Below are 26439 nucleotides of genomic sequence, written 5' to 3'. Positions count from 1 at the left end.
GCTTTATTTAGCATTAGCATGTTAGCTAATGGGGACAAAACTTCTTGCGTACAGAATCCTCAATGGGTGTGCGATAAGACACCCTTCAGATTTTGTGTACATGGTGAACCTGAGGGTTTTAAGAAAGGTTATAAATTTTCTATTGTTTTTAGTGTAACAAGTTTTTTTCTCAAAAAACTCCCAACCCACCCCTCCTCTCCCACCCCCCAAAATACCCAAACCCTGTTAAAATGACCAACCCTAAACCTAGAAAACCAAGTAATGGTTATTTATATTCATTCATTCTACTCCCCACAAGATGGCAGTGCAATACAAGAGTTAAGATGCTAAATGTGCTGTTTCCTATGGGTGGCAGATGGATAAAAATATATGTTGAAGCTGTTGCAGATAAGAAGATTAGCATATGTAATTTTGGATGATAAAATGTGAAATAAAGGCTTAAAGATACAAACCAAATAATGATTAATAAATGCTTATTTCAGATGTGTACTGCAAAACCAGTGTCCCTGAATTTGACTTTCGTTGAATCAACCACAAGAATTTCAAGTGGTGACATATTACTAGTAAAGGTCAATAGATGGTTGTAAAGCTAAGATACCATGTATAAATCAAAAAACTTAAGATAAATTCCTGTCCCAGTATAATGAATATGCAAATAGCTCCTGATTTCCACTGTGAGGAATTTCAGTCTTGATTATTTTAATTTTACCATAGATTTTATGTGATATTGCAGAAATCTCATCAAGCTCTCAAATTCCCAACTATAACCAAAGTAAAGACTGCTGTGTTACTCGTTGCTGTAAGCCTATGTTAACTTCCTTCAAGTATTTGCAGGAATGAGACCTACAGCAAAGCATAAAAGCTTAAAGGTATATACTTCTTCAAAACAAACTATAAAATTTTCTTATCAGATTTTCAAGTTAAATAACACTGTAAAATAGTATGTATTATTCATATAAAAGCAAATAGGTAGTCAAAATAATTAATACTGGAACATGCCTGTAGTAAAGTTTATAGGCAAAAAGTGCTTTGTCTGCAGAGACGCAGTTCTGAAGCCGCTACAACTTCTGTTAGCCAAGGTTATATTTGCTTAAAGAACAATTTTTCATTACTATGCTTATTGTTTCATCAGTTGTCCTTAGTGACCAATGTTCTTATTCAAATTGAAGTTAAATTATCATAACACAAAAGCTTATTATGTAGTAAGAATAGACTTTCAATTTACAGCAACAAAGCATGCCTTTTGATAGAAATATACATGTTTCTGTGGCAGTGTTCTAGAAGAGAAAATGAAAACTGATTCTGGTTATTTCTGTGCATAGAGTCTGGCATATCTGCCTATTAAGTGATGATATTACAAATTTTCCTGTAACTGTAGTTCAGTTTCTGTGACATTACCTTGGATGTCCTTCTTATACTTGTAAACATTCTTTCTTTATGCTTGATACTTTTCTACTTCAAGCTAGCAGGGTGGGAGACAATCAAAATTATATACCCAAGACTGGAGGAACTCATCTGTTACAAGATTGACCCTGAAATTTTCTCTGAAAAATGGTTGTATTAACCTAAACTATTCAGACTGGCCTAAGTGTCATGATTAGGGTTGGTATGAATGAAAAGAGCAAAAGGGCTTAAGACAAGTAGGAAAAAACCTTCCTTTTCAGATAGTGATGTGGCTTCTAGGATATGGAAGTTTTTAAAATCAGTATTGCAATGAATGGATTACAGGTATGTCTCTAAGTATTTTCAAGTATCTGAATCTTGATTATGAAGGCCTTAAATCTGTTCTGCTTCAACTGGACTTGAAAATATGTAATTAATTTTTTTCCCCTTGGAGGAGATGAATTGGCATTGCTGTTATGGAAACCATCACCGATCCTGTTGATGGATAAAGTAAATCAATACTGGTTTTTATAATGAGAAGCTCTCACTCTCTGATACCCAATTATTATTTGTGGAACACAGTGTTAAATGGTAAATTTTAGGATAGTAGTTTCTCTGCTGAAAGTCTGTAGCGCAGGTCAACTGCTTTGGTTGTGTTGAAAGTTGAAGAGTTGCAGGATAAGTACCTGCCATTTTTCCTGCAGTATGTGTTGTCCTGGAGACTCATTATAATTAGATGTATTTTCACCAACATCTGAAACAGGTAAATAATGTTTCAGTTGTTTACAGTGGTGATTTTCTGATGCGAAAATAAGGTTAAAGCTGAGAGAGACTGACTGTGGTTGAGAAGTCCCACCCATACATTAGGGAAGGAAACATGGGAGTAATTGGTCTTTAGATCTGCTTTTCAGTCACTGAACTACACTGCTAACAGCTGCTTTTGTTTTCCCTCTGGATCATTTTCAATCTGTCAGTTTTTGTCAGGAAACATAGTTTATGGCTCATCTTTCAGTCTTTAGTCAATGGATCATTTCCCGGTTCAACCTAGTTTCCTGGGCTTTTTGCTGTTTTTGTTATATGGAAGTGTGCAGATGTGTGGCTAGTGTCCCCAAACAGCAACACTCCCAAAAGCAGAGTAGTACTTTCAGCTTGAGAAGATTCTTTATTTATTTCACTTCCTCTTAGAGGCAATTCTGAGTGGTTTTGCAAAACTGTTAAGTTTTACTTATTTTTCTATTACCGACACTTGTTTCTTAATATTTAGTTAGAGGGTTGATTTTCAAAATCAGTATATATATTTTCAATGTGTAGTAAATATTGCTCAACTTTCTTTTTTCAGCTGGCTCCAAAATAGCATACTGAACTTGATAAAACATGAAAAGATGGTAAGAAAAAAAGATAAAAATGTTCTAACTGCCATAAAGAGAGACAGAGAAACCAGATTTAACTCTTTATTATGGATTCTGTGACATTTGATGTCTCTTCCAGCTTGTGGAACTATGTGATTTAGTTTCAAAACTTGAAAGTTTGACTAAAACTTGAATTTAAATCTTATCCTCAGTGTTAAAGCTTGAAATGATGAATTGTAAATGCTTTGAGAACCCAAAACTCACACAAACTTTAAAGATTTTGCTCATGATTTTTAGATGAATTTTTGTATCTGAGCTATGAGGTTGTGAATGTTTGAGGTTGGTGATGATACACTGGCCTTTTTTAGGTTGGTTACATGTACCTTCTCTACAGGCAGGTTTGCAGTGCTGTTTTGCATGTGATGGTATATACCCATGTGCTTAATGTAACCTTGTGGCAACAAGTAAAAAACAAAGCATCAGGCTGCTTATAGGCTATTAAAAGAATTTATTTTTCAAAACATTGTCTTACTATATATGGTGACCAGTGGCAGCACAGTCTTGCGTATACACCCCAATTTTGTCAGAATTGCATAATAGTGTGAACAAGAGTGTTTGCCTTGTTCATCCTGCACGTTCAAAACATTGTGTCCAGTGCCCATTTTAGGTGCTTCTGTGATCATATTCTTGACAGCCTCTGTTGTCTTTGGGTTGCTTTACTAGTTCACTCTGGGAACAGTTCCTCATCAAAAAGAGCAGTTATGTAAAGAAATCAGCAGAGATTCTGAAAATAAAAGTCTCCTGGAAGACCATAAGAGCTTTGAGAGTCCTCATGGTTCTGCTCTTCATTTATTTCCAAGTCTGTGGCTACAGAGCCAAGGCAACGGGACTTTTAAGAAAGTACTGTGTTGTGTGAACAAGAGCTTCATTCTCTTTTCCTAAATGGGATTAGGATTCTGAAGGGGATTGGAGCTGTTGAATTAAGCAGGGAGAACTTGGCTCCCACTTATTTATTATACCTCTGAGTAAAAATTTTACATAGCAAAACTGTAATGCTGACTGGGTAATGAGACAGTCCTTGCTTAAAACAGTCTTTATTGTGTTTTTTCCTAAGCAGTGAAGAAAATAAGTATCAAGATGCAATATACTTTCACTGGCATATTCTTCCTTATTGTGAAGTATGATGATGGCTATCCCAGATGACAAAAAGGAAGAAAATCAATTTTTTCCGCTGATTTTTTAGCAAACTTTTCTCCTTTCTGGAAAATTACGCTTTTTAATGTAATGAGAAATATAGCTTATTGATTAGACATTTCTAAAAGGGAAGAAGAAAGCATGTGGGCTTTCTGCAAATATAAACCAATGAATGTTATTAGAGACTAGACTAAATGGAAATAAATGTTTTATTTAGAGTATGAAACTCTTCTAAGTTAATGTCCATAAAGTTTAAATTAGTTCAGACTTTTCTTATTAGAATAAATGTTTCCTTTTAAAAAGCATGATAATCATAATCAAGACTAAATTTGTTCTGTTATTTATTTTCAAAATGATTGTACATGTTTAGCAGACTTTTGATTTAAATCCCTAGGGATATATTGAAGACAGATGTTTAGATGACCTCACATTTAAAGTGAAGTTATATTTGGACACTAGGATAAATTTTCCCTTAAATCTTTCCTTATATGTTAGATTCTGGATCAGTGCAGAAAGTATTGAAAGATTTATGTTGTAAAGATACTGCTTTATTTTTAAAGAAAGTTGTTAGAGTTCAGTAGATTTTATTTCAGGCAATCCTCAAAAGCACAGAATATTTGGTTATGATACAGTATGTTTACAAATTAAAATATTGTTTCTTGCTGCAGAGCTGAAAGGAAAACAGACTTATTTAAAAGTTCATTCATTTCAAACCCAAATTTACCATGTCATTTTTACCTTCCTCCCCAAACTTGTTAAAGACTACGGTAGACCTTAAAATGTAGCATCAGTTGAAGATTGCATAATAGAGTATAACAGTAGCTAGTATTTTTACTGCTTTCTGGTTTTGAACAAGTAATAGTTTCTCTCATGATGCAGTTAATGTCATAGTGTGGATGACTATGAGGGCTTCACACATGACAGTGAACAACATTTTGAATCATAGAATCATAGAATAGGTTGGGTTGGAAAAGACCTCCAAGATCATCAAGTCCAACCCCTGATCCAACTCCAATTACTATATCATGGCACTAAGGGCCACGTCCAATCTCTTTTTAAAAACCTCCGGGGATGGTGAATCCACCACCTCTCTGGGTAGGCTGTTCCAATGCCTAATAACCGTCTCTGTAAAGAATTTCTTCCTAAAAGAAAAGTGTCAATATTTTGTTGTCATTATTATCAGTATTGACCTATTGAAAAGGTATTGATTTACAGATAAAAAAAATAAGTCTCTTCAGTCTTTTGAAGTTTATACAGGGAATACTGGCTTTTAATGTGTTTAGTTAGATAAACAAGTTGCTGAGTTGCTGGACTTCTGCCATTTTAAATTTTAACTGAAATATTGTATTAATAGATATATTCTTGTCAATGGGAAAATACTTTTGTTTGTGAGCTGATGCAAAGGTTGCACTAAAACATTAATTGGATGCTTGGCACTTGTACTGCAAAATACCGCCAGATCTTGAGGACATTTCTGTGGGACAGCATTTTTTATTATTTTCTGTCATTTGTGATTAGGAAGGCTTATATAGTCAGCAGAGCTGAAATGTGTTTTATGCAGAGAGGACCTTTTTAAGTTTTAGGCAGCACATGCAGCACTTTTCAGTAATCTCATTGAGGTCTGCTAGGTTATGACTGGAGTAGCCCTCTCCTGGGAAAAATTTGAATTGCAGTTTTTGAAGTCTCTTCTTTCGTGTAGGAGTGGATGTTGGGTCCACACTGGCATAAAAATCATATCTCTTCTTCACAAAGGGAGTGAAAGGAGGAGATCTCATCCTATTCCTGAAAAGGGAGCATTCATTCTGTTTTGTTCTTCTAGGGCTTTTTGGTATTAGGTGAATGTTGGTAGACAAATGTACATTAGGCATGGACAGTAACTATTTTGCACAGCATGGATATAATCAAAACCTAATGAATGAATGTGTGGTACCTATATGATGCCATTTACAGTAAGAAATATTTTGCTTTTTGTCCTGAATCAAGATTTGTGATATAGCTTATAACTCTGGAAAATGAACAGACAATATTCTTGTAAAAATTAATGAAAAATAACAGTTTTGCATAAAAATAGGATATCTGATAATTCACAAAAGCCCTAAAATAAAATGTGACCTCTTGTTGAAATGGTATATAAGTGGGACTTCTTTTCTATATTTGTATGCATAGGGATTCAGCTGTATTGAACTTTAACATTTGATATAACCTTTTCCTGTAGCACTGTACTTCCCTGAAATTCAAATATTTATGGCAGCTAAGTAATAAACAGAAGAACTGTACAAACTCTATAAAAAGTTGTTTTTGAAAATGAATAAGGAAAATTTATTAATTTAAAAACTAAAGTCTATACAAACACAAGTATCTTCTGAAGACTCCCAAGAAGCAAAAAATCGTCACAAAATTGGCGCAGAAGCTCTTAAACAGCCTCTGAAAATGTCACTTGTAAATTGTTGGTATGAAGATAAGGAGCAGTGTAGAATGGACTTCTAAAAATTTTAGAGATAAAGCAGTTTTACCGTGTTTTGGTTAGATATTGTCTACACACAGATTTTCTAAGTTCAGAAATTATCTTTAAAAGTATTGCAAGAATATTGAGCAGTTAATGCATAACACTTCTAATTGGACTTGTCATTTGCTTAGTTTTGCAGACCTAGAGTGAACACTTGGAATTGGACTGAAGTAACTTGGGCAACAACTTTTATGCTTGCGTAGTAAGCAAGTAATCTTACCTTTTGTTATATAATGGCTTTTTCCTTTTTTCCCATATCACTGTATACTTTTGTCAATGAATGGAAAAAATAATGGCTTTCTATTTAAATATTTGGTGTCCTCTCATGTACTATGTTATCACTTACATATACAACATTTGAGTATTTTTTACTTGATTATGCATGACTATCCTTATGCTACAGCGTTTTCACTTAAGACTTCAGTTGGTGTGCTGATGTTTGTGGGAGTAATTAGTCCTCTCTGGTGCCTCAAGACAGACACCTCCAAGGAGAGCAGACATTTTTCTTGGGATGCTATGAATGTTTTATGCAACTTGTAAAGAAGCAGGGAAAAAAATCCTGACAGGGAGGAGGCAGAAATGGTTTTAACTTCCCTAATGTGCTTTTTTAAATTATTTTTTATTTCCTCCCTGTCCTTTGTAGAAGTAGAGAGGACTCTCAAGAGTAAGTTCTATTCTGTTACTCATCCTGAGCTGTTTGCATTCTGTGTAGTGGATAAGGGTAACATGGTAACATCCTTCAGGGAAAACCACTGCAGTCAAGTAGAGATGGTATCACAATTACTACCAGCTCAGTCCTAAACTGGGCTTTTTCTGTTCAGTCTAAATCTTGTTTACATCTAAATGTTTGTTTCCTACATTTTAATTAATCTTTATGATTGCACCTAGAACATTAATTGCAAAACCTGTGAAGAACTTAAAAATTTGGAGAGAGTCAATGTTCCACAAATCCCTTTTCAGTAATAGGGCTGAAACCTTGTTTAGTGTAACTGGAATTAGGGATAGCTTGCTTTGTCTTTATTTTGACTACAGGCTCGACTATGTTTAAGAAATTAAATTCGGAGAAAGGAATAAATCACCGTATTACATTTTGTATGATGATTGAGCTGTTTGTAAAACTTGAACATACTTTATATATTTGCTAATTGTTTTGTAAACATTTCAGTATTCAAGTTTGTAGTGTAAATAGTTTTGACTATGGGCAAGATTTAGACTGCTTGCATTCTGCATAAGCAAAACCTAGGCACCTCTGGTTTATCAGAATTCAATTCAGAACAGACCCAGGTGATTTGAGACCAGTGAAAGAATTTGGACTTTCCTTGGTTTAGCCTGGGAAAGCAAGGAATCAAGAAAATCCTCTTTTTCAAGAGTTTGGTTTGGTTTTGGTTTTTTTTTTCATCAGGCTGCAAAACAGTGTTCATTCTTGCTCGCTTTCTAGGTCTTTGAATCTTGCAATCATTTTTTGCATAGTGATACAGATCAAACATACAGTAATTGTGTAGGCAGTGGTCCTGGTGGTCAGTTAAGTCTACTGAAAAGTGAAATAATGGATTTAAATGTTTTACTTTCGGGGCCCTAACACATTAATTTTTTTGTGTCACTTTTAGAGAAACTGTCATTCCTCAGTTCTAGGGTAATTGTAGGTGCTCAAACCATGAGATTAATCAGTATCTCAATTCCACCAAAATCAATGGAAGTTACTCCCTGAATCTCTTCTGAACTGTCCTAGATCTGCATGAAATATCCTGTGAAGTCCAGCATGTGAGTACTCACTACTAGCTCTAAGTGGCAGATTGTAACAGCTACTCCTTGTATACGTAAAGGAATGGACCATTTTTCCATAAATGAAGTTGTTTCCCTGGTGGTGGGTTTGAGCTTTCTGAAGTGTCCAGTTGAAGTCAGGCAGCAACTTTCTAAGTGTTGCAGTGCCTAGTCTGGTGTCCAGTGGACTACCAAAGATCCCATCTCATCTAAGTTACTGATTCTAACTCTATTAAAAATACTATTTTTTTAAAGTTACTTGTAAATCTGAGACAATCTATTAAGTTATGTCTCCATGAAATCCTGCACAAAACTTGCATTGATATCCCAACCTGTGTTTGAACATTAGGCTAAAATGTTGGAAAACTTGCTATCATTTAAAAGAAATAGTTCTGGAGGAAATGGTTTTAGTGATAGTTAATTAGTTAATTATTTATATTTCTGTTGCAGTTTACTTTCTCTGTTTGTATCTGTGATGGAAAAAAAAATCTTTCTGTAACAAGCTGTCGAGCTCATATCTGAAAAATCTAGCAAACTCTGTACTTTAAAATGTGCAACCTATTGTTAAGTACTCCTGGATCAGATGTATTGTGTTTAGTGCTAACTGCTGTATGGTGCACAGAAGACTGCCATAAATCTCTTGGAAAACTCATAACCATGGAGTCTTGTATAAAAGTTTTCCATCCAACAAATTTAAACCTATATAGGGAAGGAAAGGAGCTATTCTGATGTACCACTGCTACCCTTTTCCATCAGTCCTTTCAGGACTGCAGCGTTCTCAATGTATGTTTCCTGTTCTGTTCTAGAACTTTTATTCTCAAACTTAAACACAATCCTTTTCAGTATTTGACTTCCCCTACCCCAAGTTATATATATAAAGTCACATTGACATCATTGTATTTTGGACCAGATTTTACTGACCTTTTACCAAAGGATCTAGGGCGCATGTCTGGAAATAGTTTCTTATTTTTATTTGGTAGGCAAGTGGTAATCTCCACTGACATTAAATCCACAGACTCCACCTGTCCTGATTTTACTGTACTAAGTGAGCTAAAATCTAAGCGAGCTAAAATTTAAGCAGTCTTCTGTCTGAGCCTATTTATATTTAACAAACAGCATTGCTGTTTCCTTTTCATTTTCTAGTTTATACTTTCAAAGTGTGACATAAGAGGCTTGTCTTAGGAGCTTCTGTTGACATCTCAGTTATTCTTTTAATCGTAGCCATGACTTGTTCGATTTCTCATATTTTCTATTGAGATTTGCATCCCCTATATATTGGTCATCCGAGACCCCTGGTGGCCTAGTGGTTAGCGTGCAGGACTTTCACTGCTGCGACCACGGGTTCGAATCCCGGTCTCCTGGCCTGATGGAGGTCGTTAGCCCTGTGTGGCCATCCATCTATGAGAAGGACACTCTAAACAAACCTACGTCCTGAGGACCTCACTGCCATTGTCCAAGCTTGCTTGGCCCTGGCAGATGAACCTTAGGATTAAAGGGTGGGCTCAGTTCAGCGCAGGCTGTGTCTCACCTAAAAAATCCATTGCGCAGGCTGGAAAGGTAAAAGACCTTTCCCCAAATCTTCGTTCGCGAAGATGGGCCATTATTATTATATTGGTCATCTTCAGCTAACTTCTAGTTGAAAGTTGAACTCTGTCTTCTGGGGCTAGATTGAGCACAGTTCCTTCCATTGTTCAGTGCCCAGCACATATTTGTATTTTTTCCCCTTATTTTTTGAAGGATATAGATTGACAGTGGTCTGACAGTCCTAACATCCTTCCAGGTCAATGGAAGTTAAATTTATTTTTAAATAAATTAAATTAAATTTATTTTGCTTTGCTTCTGTTCAGCAAATCTAGCCTTTTCTAGAACTCTGCTGGTCATACTTTGTAAGTAGAACATCAGGTGATGGACATAATTTTCTAAAACATGATCTGTGCCAAGCAGGATCTAAGTGGCAGGATGCACTGACCATACAATTGTGTGCTTTGTTTTCCTATATGTTCTTGCCAGAACCTTGATGGTATCAAATCTGATGATGGGGAAAATATTTGTCATCAGTGCTGTCCTCCAAAGTATCTCCTCATGTATGTAGTTTAAATATTCCCTTTTTCTATATCTACAAACTAGGTAAATAGGTGAAGGCCCTGAGCTTTTTTCATACTTCTTTTAGCCGGTAAATATATTCACTCAGTTCATTCTGCTCATTCTAATGCCTAAAGCAATAAACTCCCAAGCTCTGTAGCCTATTTACTAAGCTTGAACTTTGTGTATGTTGAACGTCCTTGTTTTCTAGAAATTTCCTGTCCGAACTGTTCCTTGCTTGGATTAGGCTTGTGTGCTTATTGCATACCAGCACTTTGCAAAATTAAAACACCAGATAGGGTGCTTGTCAGTCTGATATTTCATATATTTTCCATTCGTCATTTGCTTTTACAATTAGCTTGTGCTATTGGTAGGAATAAAGTTCACTAGCCCTGTTTCTTTCTTCTGCCAAAGGCTGCCTACAAGACTGCTTTTGTCATCTTACTTATAGCTGTCATCTCAGTGGCTTTTGTGTCACTATCTGGTACCCAAATTCTAGGTGCATTTAAGTTGACAGTATATTTATTCTTCTGTTGCAATGTTCCTCAATGACCTATGAAGAAGAAAGATGGTGCTATTTATCTATGCCTGTTCTTATTGTGTTAATAAACTCTTTGAAATTATTCTGACCTTTTAGGGAACTGATCCAAGGAGCTTAAGTGACAGAAACCTAATTGCTTTTGATAAGGCAGTTTTTATCAGTTTATTTGCCTGAATTGCGGGAGCTGGCAGGGATTTCCAGTCAGTGGAGGAAGAGTAGATAATGGTTCTGGTAGCAGCTGGCTTGTAGGATTGCTTACCTGTTTTATCAGGTGCAGTGAGTGCCAGGAACACTTCCGCTTCTGAACTTCACCCAAAGTTTAACAGATATGAGCAATTTAATTTGCTTGCTCTGTTGTGGTCGCTAAGTGAAGCTGTTTGTTACCTTCTATATTTTCCCTTGTAGGACCTGCTTCTCAGGTAACCTGAAACTTTAACAAATACCATTAAGGAAGATACGTTTTCAAATAATCCGCAGCAGGAAAAAGGACTTTACTCAGCTTTGTGTGAGGATTAAGAGGGAAGAAAGACTCCACTCTTCTTTTTTTTTTTATGGTTTGTGGCTTTTTGTTGTTGTTGCTGTTTTCATTTTGATTTGTTGGGGTTTTTTTAAGAAACCTTAATAAACTCTTCTTTGTACTACTGGTATGCTGCTGAACATATACTAAATTGAGTTAGGGTCTGGGGATTTATTTCAGGCTTCATATTGCACTTTGCTCAGCATATAACCCACTTACCTTTATGGGTGGCAAAAAACCCCAGCAAATTGCAGCTATGGCAATTGAGTCAGTAGTCATCATCTTCCCAGCACATAAGTCCACTTACGTGGATCACATAAGCCACCACATCTACAACAGACAGACAAAACAAGGCATAAAACACTGTCAGGTATGTCTTCTGTCTTTCTGATGCCAGTCATTTGATGGCACAGACTGAGGCTGGAGAGGCTGAGAACTTGCTTACTCTGTCCTCTTTAGTCTTTGGGACTGCTGAGTATGATGTTTTTCTGGTACACTACATTGGTTGGTTAAACTTAATTTTTCTGCCTGACAGTTGTTCCTTTAATTTGCTCATAAAAGTTTTATGTGTTCTTGTTTGCTGTATTTTATATTTTTTTCACCAGATTATGTGTGTAATACTTGTACTTCAGCATTTAAGGTGGAGATGGCAGTGTTGTGCTTCTCTGCTGTCTTTTTTGGAGACAAAAGCAAATTACTTACTGGGACACTCAGGCTGTGTTTTTGCCAAGAACGTGTATGCAAACAGAAGCCTAACCATGCAGGGAGGTTTGCTATGTAAAGTCTTTTCTATAGGAAGATAATTATGCCATATGATAAAAAATTAGTTAAGAATGGAATTTGTTAAGGATGAGTCTGTAAGTGTTGCAGGAAAATACAGTGTTAGTTGAAAAGTTCTGTTATCACAGAATATGTCAAACTGGAAGGAACCCATAAGGATCATGGAGTCCAACTCGTAGCCCTGCACAGGACCATCCCCAAGAGTCATACCATGTGCCTTAGAGTATCATCCAAATGCTTCTTGAACTCAGACAGGCTTGGTGCTGTGACCACTCCCTGGGGAGCCTGTTCCAGTGCCCAACCACCCTCTGGGTGAAGAACCTTTTTCGAATATCCAACCTAAACCTCCCTTGACACAACTTCAGGCCATTCCCTCAGGTCCTATTGCTGGTCTCCACAGAGAAGAGATCGGTGTCTGTCCCTCCTCTTTCCCTCATGAGGAAGTTGTAGACTGCGATGAGGTCTCCCCTCAGTCTCCTCTTCTCCAGGATGAACAGACCAAGTGACCTCAGCCACTCCTCATGTGGCTTCCCCTCAAGGTCCTTCACCATCTTTGTTGCCCTGTTCTAGACACTCTCCAATAGCTTAATATCTTTCCTATATTGTGGTGCCCAAAACTGCACACAGTATTCAAGGTGAGGCCACATCAGTGCAGAGCAGAGCAGGACAATCCCCTCCCTTGACCGACTGGTGATGCTTTGCCTCATGCCCCCCAGGACACGGTTGGCCCTCCTGGCTGCCAGGGCACTGCTGACTCATATTCCACTTGCCACTGATCAGGACTCCCAGGTCCTTTTTCTGTGGCTCTGCTTTCCAGCACCTCATTCCCCAGTCTGTACGTACATCTGGAGTTGCCCCATTCCAGGTGCAGAATCCGGCACTTCCCTTACTGAACTTCATAGGGTTGGTGGTTGCCCAGTCCTCCGATTTGTCGAGGTCTCTCTGCAGGGCCTCCCTGCCTTCAAGAGAGTCAACAGCTCCTCCCAGTTTTGTGTCAGCTCCAAACTTGCTTGGTATCCCTTCCAGTCTTGCATTCCAATGATTTATGAAGATGTTGAAGAGCACAGGACCTAAGACAGAGCCCTGTGGAACCCCACTGGTGACAGGTTGCCAGCCTGATGTTATCCCATTCACTATTACCCTTTATGCTCGACCTGTGAGTGAATTTCTCCCTCATTGCATGATGTGTTTATCTAGCTGTGTGCTATAGAACACTTGATTGAAAAATATTTAAACTAAGAATAACTTTTTCACATAGAGTATTTGTTGGTTCTAGGTTGAAACAGAAGAAAATTGGCTTTTGAGCTATTCATAGTTTGGAAGTCATATGCTTTCACAGAAACTATGAAAATTTTTTAAACACCTGTAGAAACTATATAACTTTCAGACATTGTCACTAATGTTATAGGTGTCTGGGCACAAATTCCTTGGCTTCAAAAAAGACCCAGTACTATGTTTGGAAGACCTATAGTGTAAATCTGTTCTTGGTGGGGCCAGAACAGTGCCTTTGAACACCTGGAACTTTAGCCTTGTGTTTGGAAAACAGCCACGTGCTGACCTTGGTGGTCCTGCACCTGTGAATGCAGTGCCCACTCAATACTGTCACCTTGCACAGTATTGTACTTGCACACTGAAGTTTGAAGTCTGATTGCCACTGACTACCTGTGGCTTGGCTTTCTTGTTTTCATATTATGATGCTAACTATATAAGCAAATGCTTCTTGAATCTTTTACTAACAAAACACTTTTATTTTTACAACTCTGAACAAGAATGTTCATCTGTTAATATATGTCCTAGTGGCTCACACAGTTATGAGTAGAATTCAGTGGCAACTGTGTAATTTTGAGCACCTCTTAAATCATGATTAGATACAAATGTTTTGGGAAATATGAAAGCATATATAGGATGAAAGAATAATATACTATATATTAGTGGTGTATGCATTTCTAGTTTTTCATTCCTATTGAAACTCACATCAACAGTGGTAGTTTTAAGAGCATAGCCCTTAAAAAATATGTGCTATTTACTGCCAGAACTTACCTATTTTATTCGACAAGTGGAGACATTGATAATTGAAGTGTTTGAATAGCCATTACAAAAATATGTGAAACAGAGTGGGAAGAGGGGCCAAGTATGATAGATTTATGTTCTGTGTATACTGTCTACTCATTTCTCTAATGGCTGAGATTGTATTTACAACTGCAGAGCTATCTGACATTTGTTATTTAAATCAATATTTAAAAGGTGACATTCATATTTTCTAGTCCTGATTCTCTGTTGCCTGTTGAAGTCCTATTTCACTAATTTATTTTCTCATCTTCTGAAGCAGTGATTTCCTGAAAACTGCCTCCAGTCCAGTACTGCAATATAAATATTATATGATATAGTGTGATGGTACTGCTTGTACTGCTGTGGGCAAGGGCACCTTCCACTAGACCAGGTTTTTCAGGCCCATGCAGCCCGACCTTAAACACTTCCATAGATGGGGCAGCCACAACTTCTGTGGGCAACCTGTTCCAGTGCCTCACCACTCTCACACTAAAGGGTTTCTTCCTAACATAAACCTACTCTCTTTCACTTTGGAATTCACTATATCAATGGTGATTTTTAGAGTTATCAAGTACTTTATTGTTCTTTTTCTTCAGTGTTTTACAATTTAACCTTTTTTTAATAAATGATGCAGCTGTTTAATGGGTGATTATTACCATTTTTTCCCTAAAACTCAAGTACTCTAGTACTAGGAAAGTATTACCTATATTTTTTGTTTGGCGTCTTAAATTCTTATATATTAGCTGCAAATATTGTACCTTATTTGAAAATTCTGATCCGTAGATTCTTTTTCTCGCATCTCTAAAGCAGTGATTGATATGCACTGATTACACTCTTGGTTTTGTTTGTTTGTTTTTAGTTTTAATTATAAATTAGCCTCTTACAACATTTATATATGTATTTAAAAGTATTTTCCCACCAAAGGTAGTAATTGGAACCATGCCTGATGTAAAACAGATGAAAAATCAATCAGGAAATCTCCAACTCTGTATCATCCTTCTCTATAGGCAAGTTTCTACTGCACATAAAAACCTGAAGACTAAGTGCAACAGTAACAATGTCTGCTTTCAGAAGATTAGAGATGGTATCTTGTGGGCATGAAGTGTTTATTTCATTATGTGCTAATGTTATGCTAATGGTGATGCTTATCTATGCTAACAATTTTGCTGCTCATCAAAGCATGCAAAAAAACGAGAGGAAGTATCCTGTTATTAAGATGTGGCAGCATTTTCTGAAGCTTCAATGTGTCTGTGATGGCATGGTAAGATTGCAGCAGGTCAAAAGTGAGTATCTAAAGATGTCCCTAATTTTAACATTTCATGTTTGGGTTTTGGAATGACTTGATCTTGTTTTGAACGAGGTTTTCCAAGTGTCCAGAAATCTGAAGTGCTGCATTTCAAACATGACTGCAAAAAGCACAAGTTATGTTAACCCCTAATTTAAGACTTATTTGACCTTAAATATGAAATATTTAAAACTACTTTTTTTTTTTAAATAGTATTTGATTAGTCATTTCCCTGCTAAGACTTCTCCCATTCCAAGTCCTTTTCCCTTCTGGTCAAGATATTACCAAAGAAGAGGAAGATGTGAATAATGTGCCCTCTCAGTGTACTTTGTCCCCTTTTATTTACTAGTGAAATGAACTGACTATTTAGTGGTTATATGATAAGGCGTGGCCTGGGCACTCTGTGTTTGGTGCAGTATGTTGGTTTTTTGAATAGAGGGCTCCAAGTTTTTAATGTTGGAGACAGAACAATTGCCATCCTGCAACTGATGGGGTTTTTCTCATGAGACTGTGTCACTCTTTTTCCATAGGCAAATGTATTTGTACAGACTTAGCTCTTGCTAGTTTCTGTGAGGACAGATGCAACGTTTCAATGTAATACAAGTACTGAATATTAGGAGATCAAGGGAAGGTGAGGATTAGTCAAGAAAATGTGGATATGTGTAACCTTGATTGTCTAAAGTTCTTTTCTTTTAAAATACAGTGCCTGTTTAGTCACTAATGCATTTTAATTGTTTCCATCTTTCAAAATATGTCTAGCAAGTTCAGTTTCTAGTTGTTGTTACACAAATAAACTGGTATTAGAGGCATTGCTTTCTTCCTTTCAAACATACTTTCAAATTAGTGCTTAATGTGGTTTGAAGATTTTGCCAACATATGCTTCCAGATCCCTTTTTGTAAGAGGGTGGTTGATTACATCTATCTTTCTTTTTTAGTTTACAAATGCCAATATATTTCAAAGAATGCAAACCCTGGGACCAGTTGTCATCACACTTTGCATGTAGTTCACTTCATTATTGTATGTAGGAGGAAAAGCAAACAATTAGATGCCTGAAGGGGGGAGGGGGGAAGTTGGAGCATCAAGACAGGCTAAACATTCTTATTTCATGGCATACTTTAACCTCCTATTGTTTTCCCATTTCTTTTAACACTTACCTGCCTGGATGTGATATATGTGCATACATTTAAAAACAAACCAACACTGTTTGGCTGAAATACTAGATATAAACAGTCTTGAAACAGATGGAGTCTAAGGGCTACAGACTTTTAGGATTTAAATTTAAGTTGTTGCTGTGGACTTGGGTGCTAGATTTTTGGATTCTGAAATGTTCATTCAGTTTTCAAGAAATTGATTTGCTAAGCATAAATGTTCAGTTTGTAGATTTATTCATGTCCAAACTGTTAGAATTAACAGTGTAGGCAGGCATCTTTCGTCTTCTCTGTAGAGCTCCATTCAGCAGATGTGTTTAGAGCAGCTTCGTAAGACCAGGCTGTGTGTATACTGTTGTGAGAAGAAAGATAGTTCGACACATTTTTGTCCTGCATCTGCTTTCTCTAGCTCTCCAGTGCTAGATAACGCAACTGTGATGTGAGAGTCTCAGGCTCAGCTCATTCTCTGCCTGAGAAAACTCAAGGACATGAGTGCGAGAATGATCAACTCCCAGTCAACCCTGAAATTGTGTGGGATCTGCTACTCCAGCTGAATCCCTACAAATCTATGGAGCCTGATGGGGTTCATCCCAGAGTCCTGAAAGAGTTGGCTGATGTCATTGCAAAAGCTCTCTTGATTATTTTTGAGCAGTCTTGGGAATGAGATCCCAACTGACTGGAAGCTGGCGAACATTGTCTGAATTTTCAAGAAGGGCAAGAAGGAGGACCCTGGAAATTAGAGGCCTGTCACTCTCACTTCAATGCTTAGTAAAGTTGTGTAGAAGATTATTCTGGGAGGTATTGAAAAACACCTGAAAGACAAGGCAGTCACTGATCACAGCCAGCACGGCTTCATGAGAGGAGAGTCCTGCTTATGATACCTGATTTCCTTTTATGACAAGGTAACCCACCTAGCTGATCAAGGAAAGCCAGTTGATGTAATCTTTTTGGACTTCAGTAAAGCTTTCGATACTGTCTCTCACAGTATCCTTCTGGACAAACTGTCCAGCACACAGCTGGAAAACACATCATGCAGTGAGTGAGAAATTCACTCACAGATACTAAACCTCTAACTACTCTAATAGTTTATAAAAAACATTGGTCTTGTAAACCAAAGATTGAAGGCCTCCCCCTTCTTAGAGTTATCAAAACCTTCAAGTGCCTAAATTCCTCAGTAACCACGCCTATTAAGGGGAGGGACCGCCCCCCAAAATTCATAATCTATGGTATGTATTACTTTGCATACCATTATTTCCCACATTAGACATACCATGCATGTAGGAAATTCTGACATAATATGAATGCTCAAAACACATAAATTTTTATGCCTTCTTCCATACGACCTCACCCGAGCCATCCACAGATCTAGGCACATTTCCACTTCAAGGACCCACCATGTCATGTTCTAGGAATATATCCACTAACCGAACTAAAACCTACAGAATGTTAACTTTCACATAATATCCCTCTCAACACAAAGAATGTAACAGGACCCAACTCCACCCTTTAAGACCCCTCATCAATTAACCTTGCTCTACGTGCTGACCAAGAAGTACTGGGTTATTTATTGGTCGTACCCCTCATGAGAAACCAGCAACCTGGCATTAGTAATGTTTATCACGACCAGCTTCAGGTGCATACTTTCCCCCTACACCCTCTCATAACTTGCTCATTGTCGCCTCTGGTTGCTCGGTCAGGGCCATAACTTGCTTAATTTTCCCAAACTTGCTCTCCGTTACTAATGGTTGGGGATGCTTGGCCAACTTGGACCTCTTGATCGCGGCATTTTCTCTCTTCTAAGCTTTTGGGTTTTTTGGGGGTAGATCTCAATAAGCCCGTCAGAGTGCTCCACCAGGGGGCCCCCATATATGGTTGACACGTACCCCTTGTGGTCGGCGAGCGGTTTTCTCACTTTCGTGTGTAAATTAATGATACGGTTTCAAGTGTAACTCGGTCTCATGCTGTAGCACTGATTCACTGTCAGGAGCTATTGGTTTGGCTCTTCCATTTGGAATTTAAGCTAGGGGCAAGTCGGTTCACCAAAGATGGTGAAGGACCTTGAGGGGAAGCCACATGAGGAGTGGCTGAGGTCACTTGGTCTGTTCATCCTGGAGAAGAGGAGACTGAGGGGAGACCTCATCGCAGTCTACAACTTCCTCATGAGGGAAAGAGGAGGGACAGACACCGATCTCTTCTCTGTGGAGACCAGCAATAGGACCTGAGGGAATGGCCTGAAGTTGTGTCAAGGGAGGTTTAGGTTGGATATTCGAAAAAGGTTCTTCACCCAGAGGGTGGTTGGGCACTGGAACAGGCTCCCCAGGGAGTGGTCACAGCACCAAGCCTGTCTGAGTTCAAGAAGCATTTGGATGATACTCTAAGGCACATGGTATGACTCTTGGGGATGGTCCTGTGCAGGGCTACGAGTTGGACTCCATGATCCTTATGGGTTCCTTCCAGTTTGACATATTCTGTGATTCTGTGAATTTAAGTGTTAAATATTTCCTCAAAGCTGAAACTACAATCTGGACTTCCACATGAGTGCCTCTTCCACTAGACCCTAGTATATAGCCTTTGATCAGGTGGATGTTTATTATGAAAAATGGACTGGTTTGAACAGAAAGGAGTTAAAAAACTTACCTACTACAGTTGTTCTATTTTAGCTTAGCATTCAGAGTAGTCTCCTGGAGGTGATAAAGGCAGGTTTAAATCTGTTTCAGTAGAGGCAGACAAGGAATCAGTTTCCCATGCCTTGATGCTATAATTCTCTTAGCTGATGACTTGTTTCCCTTTTGGCTTGTGGGGATAACCAGGGTCACTGCTCTGTTTCAAAAGAAGGACAAATGATAATGCATCTAACTCCAGGGCGAGGCAGCAGGTTGAAAATACCAGTAGAGATATCATACAATACCTGCTAAGAATCTGGGAGCCTGATACAGAAGGGGGAGTCTCCCTTTTTCTTGGAGTGATCCAGCGCTGCTCTTCAGTTGATTCCTCTGGTCTTTGTCTCTTTGCAGGAACTTCCGTGGTATGTATCTTGTCAGTGAATTAAACTATTTAGGAATCCTACCTAACCCTGTGTGGGTTGCACAAACGAAGCAGAGAATTTAATGTAGGTGCAATAGGATACAGCATTTCTTAGAATATTTTTTATAGGTTTAGACTCAAAGCACTCACCCATACTGCTTCATAAATCAGTCAACCTAATCTGAAAACACAAATTTCAGTATCTTCCTTTGGCTGATGCTTAATGCCAAAAGCACCTAAAGTTCCTAGGTAACTATATGTTTTTTAACCAGTATTACTCAATTAACCATTTTTAAACCAGCATTTACTCCCTGAATTGCTTCAATTGCCCCTTAAATGAACAACCACATGCATGCAAAGGTCAGTCAATAGCCAGTTTACAGGCTTAGAAGAAAAACTGTAGATGTTCTCAGACTCTTCCTTTGAATGCACTTTGGGAGAGTCCATTGGTGCTGATATAGGATATGAAATTTTAGGAACAACAGTCATTTAATCATTTGGCAGTTTGGTTTCATGCAGCACTGAGGTGAACTTGGTAGGAAGAATCCCATTCTATTCCATGTCCATTAGATAGCCCTTTAACATGAGCAGAAATGTCTTTTGTTCAAAGAATCTATCAGCTGAGGTGGATTTGTAGATAAGCTTTAGCTTGAACCCATCTTCCCTGCTGCTTAAGCTGCAAGTTTTCTTTTAAAAATGCAAATAAGTTATTTTTAGTCTGGAAGCTGTCCTAGGGCCAGCATGGCTTTTTAAAAAAAAAGAAAAAGAAAAAAAAAGAAGCTTTTTCAAGTTAGGTAGGTCCAACTGGGGAGCTCCTGAGAATCAGGACTCTTGAAGCCTGGAAAGCATTTGTACAAGTTGTCAGTTCTCTGTTCCTGACCCCTGTATTTGGCAGGTCTGCAGTTCCTGACTAAGGAGCAGGAATGCTTTGGCAGCCTTTTGGATTTTCCTTATGCTTCTGTTAACTACAGTACTCCCATCTGTTGTCTTCAGAGGCTCATGCAACCTGGAAGGCTAGATTTTCAGCTCTGAATTGCCTCATTAGGCTTAAGAGGGAAAGAAAAAATTGTTTGTTTTTTTATTTAAATTTTTGTTCTGAATAATGTATTAAGGGCTGTACTAAGCCAGACCTAAGAGATGATGGGAAAATAACTTGAATTATCTTTTTTATGATCTCTTTGTGATTAACCTTCTTGGAAAAGATGTATATTAAGGAAGCGTAGCAAACGTGTACAACTGAATGAAACAAGCAGTCTCTCTTACAATATCTTTAGACCTATTGTCCCAAGGGTTGGCATTTTTTTTTGCCTTCCAGCGTTTATATATCTTTAAAGCTTTGTTTTTAACTCAGTAGCAGTTGTCTTCTCAGTTTTCCTCACTAGACCTGTTTTAAGTCCTGTTTCCTTTTCCTCTTTCATATTTAAAGATGTTAGAACAAAATTACTTCTTTTAAATATTTTGAAGATATAATTCTAGCCTTTGTGGACTCTTCTCATAATTAGGAGCAGCTCAGACCAACATAATTGCAGCTTGTTTACTGCATTTCTCACTTCAGAGTTTCACTGTGTAACTTTCTTGAAGTCACTTAAGAGTAAGAACTGAGATCAAAATCATACCCAAAACAGTGTGATATAACAATAGTTGGCTTCTGCTCTTGTTACTCAAAAGTTTACTATTTTTTATTTTGCTTCAATTTTTAAAGGAGAGTGAAATAAATATAGTACCTTTTAATATCTGTTGTTTTGATAATCTTCATCACACTTGTTTTGGCCATTTTTTGGTAATTAATAATAATTGGTTGCGGAGTAAAAATAACACTTACATGTAGGAAAAGGAGTAGAAAATGAAACACCATGCTCGAAAGAATGGCTATTGCCATCGGTTTCAAGCAGTGATGTCAACAGGCTGTGAAAGAAGGAAGTGGTGATAAGTCTTTATCACCTGGCTCCTTTAACAGCTTATTAGAAAATGACTAGAATAGACTAGTCTAGAATGATAGTGTTCAACCAGAAAAATTACCTGTTAGGTCACTTCTAGTTTAGTTTCTATGACTAAGCTACCTCACAAAGTGAGTTCCCACTTTTAACCATGCAAGCAAACAATACAACAAAGCACCAACTAAGCAGGAATAGTAAATTATTAAAAGTATATTCATTCAAGATATCTGAATATTGAAAAGATGGAGCATATGGGCATGAGATGATGGCAAATTGCCGTTGGATTTTAACTCTATTTTTTCACTTTGGTGCCATTGCGAGACAGATAAGAGATAAACTGAACTTCTCGGTGGGGACCATAGAGGTTTTGCAAAGGTGAAAACAACGGATTTGTTTGGGAGTACCTGTGTTATATGGCTCTTCCGTGTCTTAGGTCAACAGGTGAAAAAGGGCTTTTAAAATCAGAATATGACAGCAATGTCAGAGAAAAAGTTCAGAGGATCCAGTCCTTTTGTGACTAGATGTTCTTTTCATGTGAAAAGTTAAGTTGTAGATTTTAGGAATAACAGGATAAGCTGTGTGTGATTTTGTACATTTGGGCAATGTGTTTAATACAGAGAATACTGTTTTATAGTGTGAAAACAAAATGCATAGTGTGGTTCATAGGAATCAGTCTTAGAGCTGCTTCAGAGCATACTAGATGTTCTGCTGGAACACAGCTTGAGCTTCTGGTTTGTGAGAGCAGAGTTAACCCTGCTATTTTTGGTTGACCTGACTTTTGTACCTTTGCAATATCAAATCTTTGTAAATGGGTAGTGAAATCGTAAGTAACTTGAAAACTTCATACATTGTGCTGTGTTGTTTGTCAACTTTTTTGATGTTTGTGTCCCAAGATTTATATTTATAGTTGCTACTATATAGTAGTCTGTCCTCATGTCTAATGCTAGCTAGTCAAGTATTTTTTCTCACTTGAATGTAAATAATCACTTCTATATGCTTAAAATTCTTGTAATAAAATGTCTCAATTTTCTTCAAAATTAAAGAGAAGAAAAAAATTCCTAGTGTTTTATAATGTGTGTATATTTTTCAAAGAATGAAAAGTATGCGATACTGAATGGCTTTAACCAATCCACAGCTGTACTGAATAATCTAATGATGATCTGTTCTGGAGAGGTCTAATGCAAGGTAAATGTTAAGGAATTTTTTAAAAAAACCTTTTCTCAAGTTAAAAGAAATTCTGCTCTGGGCATAAGTGAGAGGAAAAAGATGGATCCTCCTTTTTTCATAGAAACAGTCTACTGAAGACATTTGGACTACTTGCATTAAAACCATCATCTGGACTTGTCCCAGAGCATTACAGGTGATGATCTAAGGAACATGGAATATGCTTTGTTTGCATAAGCAAGAGACTGCAAGACCAAGATTAATTTTGAGAAATGTAAATCAGAATAATTTTCTGTAGCATTTTTGGTATTTAATAAGTTACTTCATTTATAGTGCTCTTTATTTTATAGTTATTTCATGCTCCACAGTGTTTATTATAAAGCTAGCTTCTATTTTTCCCATGAATAGTCTTCACTGCTCAGAGAAAAGATCTTTGAAAACATACGTTGTTACATAAGAGCCTGTTTGTGGGAACTTCGGGGAATTTGTGCCGACTTGCTTAATCATCCTCTGGAGAGCAACAACCCTTATTTCCTGTCTGCTTCACTTGATGCTATGCCTTAAAAAGACACTGCAACCAGGAACAAAACATCTCTGAACCAACAGAAAACACTTGAAAATGTAAGAAAAAAAATTAAATAACAGCCATGTGAAAGTAATGCAGTGTAAATAATAAACTAGCCCTTGAATGTTGCACATTTGATCTATATAACATAATGGTAAAAATACAGTGTGCAGCTTTATCTGGCCTTCAGCGTAGCTCAGTGAAAGTCTGATGCCAGTTTGGAAGTAATTTCCACAGATGTGGATTAATATTAATTTTATTTGTCTCTAAGGCAGTCATGTTCACATGCATATAGCTTCTTAAAAATTAGTTTGGTAGCTGTTGAAACAGCAGTTGAAACTGAGATGAAATCTGTGTATTCATGTGTGTTAGATGCTCTTTAGATGCTTTTATGGAAAATATCTTTTTGAATGGCTGACCCAAGAAAAAAAAGTAGGCCAACTGAAATATGCAGCTCCATATTTAGGTAGTATAGCCATATCCCATTTGTTCTTTTCAGTAATGTAGCAAAAAGACCTGGTGGTTGACCCCCTTTGAGATTGTCCTAAACCAAAAAAAGCCCAACTAAGAAAATCATTTTTCATAACCCAGAGAAAACTACCAACTCTTGCAGGGACATTCTTCTTGCTGTGTCTGTAGTGTACCTCCAGTTCCTGTTCTAATACCCAGGAAGCATTCAGTGCTGCTCTGTCCCTTTGAATCTAATTTCATGCCCCTGTTTCTAGAGCAGTCATTCATGTTTTCTTGAAGTGGATGTTGCAAACAACACCAGAAAGATATAGGAGCTGAGTACAATCATAAAATGCTATACTTCAGTGCTGTAAGTTAGAGGTCAGTTTTCATTAATATACACTTTCTTTGGGTTGATATATTTGATGAGATTGTGGTACTTCTGTTGTTGGTTAGATGAAGAATAATTAAGAATGAATCATCTTAAGCCAGCCTCTGTCTTACACTTCTTGTTCTTCTAGCCTAAAATTTTTTAGTATCCCGTTCTTACCAAAGTTGTTGAAGCAGTACTCCATCCTTCTAGATTTGTCAGAATTCACCCTTGTCTTGAATCCTAAATTCCTGGTTTGTGTGAGGTCACCCTTCAGATTTTTCTCTGGCATTTTTTTTGTCTTCTAGTGTGAAAAAATGAAGGTAGTTTTAATTTCTTTCACTTCAGCCCTCTGAGATTCCCATGGATTTTTTTTAATCTTGTTTCTTCTTACATCTGAAGTTAGCTTTTAAGCAGTCCAATCTACAAACATGGGTTTAAGTATTGTTCCCATGCTATGTGACTTGTATCTCTTTACTTCAGACTCAAGTGTTTCTGTCTTGCTTAAAATCTTATTTGTTACTGTGAAGTATCAATTCATGTTCATGATGACTGAAACAGGTTTTGAGTCTGTTCACTGTAAAACTTCTCTTCATTCTCTCTTGATAAACATGAACTACATCACCAGTTCTCTGAGTGAATCAAGCCCACAACTGGGAGAGCATTTTGGAGAAGATGGGCAAGAGCCATTGTCTGGGTACTCACTTTCAAGTCTCACCAATCTGTTTGCCTAACCCTTCTAGGATCAGGCTTTCTGGTCAGCACTAATGTGTAGAACACTTCTTGAGGTGGCTGTCATAATGCAGGATCCTTTTCTTCGGAAGCAAGGAGACATACACACTTGCTCTATATTCATTCAGAAAGTGTATGTCTGTTGCTGGTAGGAAATGTACCACTATGAAAGTATTTGGGGACCTTATATCTAATTGGTTTTCCTCCCATCCATATTATATACCTCCAGGCCCTGGCAGGTCTGTATCCAGGGGGAAAAAGCAATTATGTGTACCACCAGCAGTAAGGGCCAACTCAGGAAGTTAAAGGATGATCCTTCTTCCTCCTCTCACCCAAAGATGAAACAAAATTAAATTTAGGCTACACATTTTTGTGCAAACAGGCAGCAAAACCGATACTGGTTGGTTTCAATGCCTTCCTCAAAAGAAAGAGGACCAAAAAAAAGAAAAAGGCAAGCTATGACATGTACTACAAGTATTTCTGGCAAGACCAATTTAGACCCTGCATAAAATAGCAAAGCAGAGAAATGAGAGAAAATCGAAGGACAAAGGATGGGAAAGTCTTAATCTTTTAATTCACAAAGTTCTAATTGTATATTTTGCTGTTTAAAGGGAACCAAGGCAGTAAGTAAGAATTTTCTTATAGATTTAAAAGAAAAGCCCAACTCATGAAAGAGTTCCTCAACACTGATTATTTCCAATATCTCTGGAGTTTCCAAATTATATTTGTTCTGAAAAATAGTAGAGGATATTCTCCAATTTTGCAATTCTTACTGGAAAAGGCTTATAGAATCATAGAATCAGCCAGGTTGGAAAAGACCTTCGAGATCATCAAGTCCAACCCTTGATCCAGGTTATTCTTATGTATGCACAAAATCTCAAATACCTGTGAAGACAAGGAGCTCCAGGCCAGTATTTATTTCTTCCTTTTATGAGATAGTGAACTATTTTAGCAGTGATAAAAAAGTCTTAGTTTAGCACAAAAATCTCTTAGTCAGGTATGGAGTAGGGGACAAATTTAGTTTTGCATTTTGGAGAAAGGGAAGAAAGTATTTCATTTTCATTTTGGCTTTCAAAGTAGCACATGGATTGCAGTGTTCAGGGAGTATTCACCTCTGGAAACCCAGTTTTCCTTTAGCCGTCCTTTTATTTGTGGTGTTTATGGAGAAGTTTGAGTTAGAACCCAGGAGTGACAGCAGTGTTCCCCTCTATGGCCTCTTCAGAGCATTTCCTCTACAGCTTGATTTAAACTATTGTCATAGCTGACAGTTCTGGGTGCATTCCTCCCATTGTGGGGTTCCATTTCCGAAGGCTTGAGGTGGATGGGGAAGGGGTTACTCCAGCTCCAGGGGTTTCTTCAGGGTCCTGGACGCATGGAGGGGTTAGGTGCTCACCCCTCCCCCCACCCACGAGGTCCCATGGCTCCCGGAGAGACAGCACACAGCTCGTGGAGAGGAGGTGAGAGAGAGAGAGTTTATTGTGGTTAGGGGTTTATAAAGCTCTTGGGAGGGTCAAAAGGGACCATGTAAGGTAAGGGGTCTTACAAAACACCAATCAGGCAGGGAACAGCCAAATAAGGAAGGGGTTAACAAGAGACCAATG

The 26439-nt window shown here is 37.7% G+C and overlaps 1 protein-coding gene across 3 annotated transcripts in view; it reads left to right on the top strand.

Annotated features, from left to right (window-relative positions):
• SLC25A21 (solute carrier family 25 member 21) overlaps positions 1 to 26439 on the top strand; it is a 257554-nt gene that overhangs the window by 9954 nt on the left and 221161 nt on the right. The window contains exon 2 of one of the 3 annotated variants that reach the window (XM_027671111.1): positions 22846 to 22917. The exons of the other annotated variants lie outside the window; for them this stretch is intronic. The gene's annotated coding sequence lies outside the window, so the exon portion shown is untranslated. The remainder of the gene's footprint in view (positions 1 to 22845; positions 22918 to 26439) is intronic. 3 annotated transcript variants of the gene reach the window in all.

The sequence above is a fragment of the Neopelma chrysocephalum genome, unplaced genomic scaffold (genome assembly GCF_003984885.1).
Source record: "Neopelma chrysocephalum unplaced genomic scaffold, ASM398488v2 Primary Assembly neopelma1_24, whole genome shotgun sequence".
NCBI lineage: Eukaryota > Metazoa > Chordata > Aves > Passeriformes > Pipridae > Neopelma > Neopelma chrysocephalum.
Note: the sequence above shows the minus strand (reverse complement) of the source record. Positions and strands in the feature narration are given on the sequence as shown.